This window comes from Filicampus tigris, unplaced genomic scaffold, assembly GCF_054856515.1.
Source record: "Filicampus tigris isolate MCC_2025a unplaced genomic scaffold, RoL_Ftig_1.0 HiC_scaffold_28, whole genome shotgun sequence".
Taxonomy (NCBI): domain Eukaryota; kingdom Metazoa; phylum Chordata; class Actinopteri; order Syngnathiformes; family Syngnathidae; genus Filicampus; species Filicampus tigris.
This window is the reverse complement of record NW_028233409.1, coordinates 82,501-85,000: the sequence shown is the minus strand read 5'-3', so window position 1 is coordinate 85,000 and position 2,500 is coordinate 82,501.

Genomic DNA, 2,500 nt, shown 5'->3' with positions numbered 1-2,500 from the left:
GGTTGAGATAGAAAATATTGCAACACGCGGAGCTCCAGGCGGGGGGGGCCCTCGCCCGGCCCGCGGAGTCCGATTGAACACCCCCCAGGTCGGGCGGGCTCGCTCTGTTGAGCGCACGGAGGTTGACATAGAAAATATTGCAACACGCGGAGCTCCAGGCGGGGGGGGCCCTCGCCCGGCCCGCGGAGTCCGATTGAACACCCCCCAGGTCGGGCGGGCTCGCTCTGTTGAGCGCACGGAGGTTGAGATAGAAAATATTGCAACACGCGGAGCTCCAGGCGGGGGGGGCCCTCGCCCGGCCCGCGGAGTCCGATTGAACACCCCCCAGGTCGGGCGGGCTCGCTCTGTTGAGCGCACGGAGGTTGACATAGAAAATATTGCAACACGCGGAGCTCCAGGCGGGGGGGGCCCTCGCCCGGCCCGCGGAGTCCGATTGAACACCCCCCAGGTCGGGCGGGCTCGCTCTGTTGAGCGCACGGAGGTTGAGATAGAAAATATTGCAACACGCGGTGCTCCAGGCGGGGGGGGCCCTCGCCCGGCCCGCGGAGTCCGATTGAACACCCCCCAGGTCGGGCAGGCTCGCTCTGTTGAGCGCATGGAGGTTGACATAGAAAATAATCCAACACGCGGAGCTCCAGGCGGGGGGGCCCTCGCCCGGCCCGCGGAGTCCGATTGAACACCCCCCAGGTCGGGCAGGCTCGCTCTGTTGAGCGCATGGAGGTTGACATAGAAAATAATCCAACACGTGGAGCTCCAGGCGGGGGGGCCCTCGCCCGGCCCGCGGAGTCCGATTGAACACCCCCCAGGTCGGGCAGGCTCGCTCTGTTGAGCGCATGGAGGTTGACATAGAAAATAATCCAACACGTGGAGCTCCAGGCGGGGGGGCCCTCGCCCGGCCCGCGGAGTCCGATTGAACACCCCCCAGGTCGGGCAGGCTCGCTCTGTTGAGCGCATGGAGGTTGACATAGAAAATAATCCAACACGTGGAGCTCCAGGCGGGGGGGCCCTCGCCCGGCCCGCGGAGTCCGATTGAACACCCCCCAGGTCGGGCAGGCTCGCTCTGTTGAGCGCATGGAGGTTGACATAGAAAATAATCCAACACGTGGAGCTCCAGGCGGGGGGGCCCTCTCCCCCCCCGGTGAGTCCGCTCACAGTGCCCCTATGTCGGGCAGGCTCATTGCAATGTGCGCATGGAGGTTGACTTAGAAAATATTTGAGAGTGACATGAGCTCCAGGCAGACACCGACTCATCGCCCGTGGGGTGTCCGACGAGCCCTCACCAATCTTGGATTAATGTTTGGCGAGGCTCCCCTGATCAGCTCTGGAGGTGGCAAGTTCTGAAAAAGTGGTTTCTGAAAATGTGCCCCTTGTATTTTGTGAAACCAGGGGTAACCTAGCGAGTAGGCAAACTCATCCCCTGACTGGGGGGATCAACTTTTACCTACTACAGCGCCCCTAATGGCCAAAAGTGGTACTGCTCCCCCTGGTAGCCTAACCCATTGAAATGAATGGGAAAAATTAATTTAGGCTACCAGGGCTTTGGGCTACCAGGGCTTTGGGCTACCAGGGCTTTGGGCTACCAGGGCTTTTTGCTACCAGGGCTGTGGGCTACCAGGGCTTTGGGCTACCAGGGCTGAGGGCTACCAGGGCTATTATAGGCGGCCACCACTGCACTAGTGGCAGCCCGGGGAAGGTGCCTGTTGCTCGGATATGCTTTTACGCACGTCGGCCTCTGCGCCCTGGAGCTTTTTTATGCTACCAGGGCTATTATAGGCGGCCACCACTGCACTAGTGGCAGCCCGGGGAAGGTGCCTGTTGCTCGGATATGCTTTTACGCACGTCGGCCTCTGCGCCCTGGAGCTTTTTTATGCTACCAGGGCTATTATAGGCGGCCACCACTGCACTAGTGGCAGCCCGGGGAAGGTGCCTGTTGCTCGGATATGCTTTTACGCACGTCGGCCTCTGCGCCCTGGAGCTTTTTTATGCTACCAGGGCTATTATAGGCGGCCACCACTGCACTAGTGGCAGCCCGGGGAAGGTGCCTGTTGCTCGGATATGCTTTTACGCACGTCGGCCTCTGCGCCCTGGAGCTTTTTTATGCTACCAGGGCTATTATAGGCGGCCACCACTGCACTAGTGGCAGCCCGGGGAAGGTGCCTGTTGCTCGGATATGCTTTTACGCACGTCGGCCTCTGCGCCCTGGAGCTTTTTTATGCTACCAGGGCTAGTATAGGCGGCCACCACTGCACTAGTGGCAGCCCGGGGAAGGTGCCTGTTGCTCGGATATGCTTTTACGCACGTCGGCCTCTGCGCCCTGGAGCTTTTTTATGCCACCAGGGCTATGTTAGGCGGCCACCACTGCACTAGTGGAAGCCCGGGGAAGGTGCCTGTTGCTCGGATATGCTTTTACGCACGTCGGCCTCTGCGCCCTGGAGCTTTTTTATGCCACCAGGGCTATTATAGGCGGCCACCACTGCACTAGTGGAAGCCCGGGGAAGGT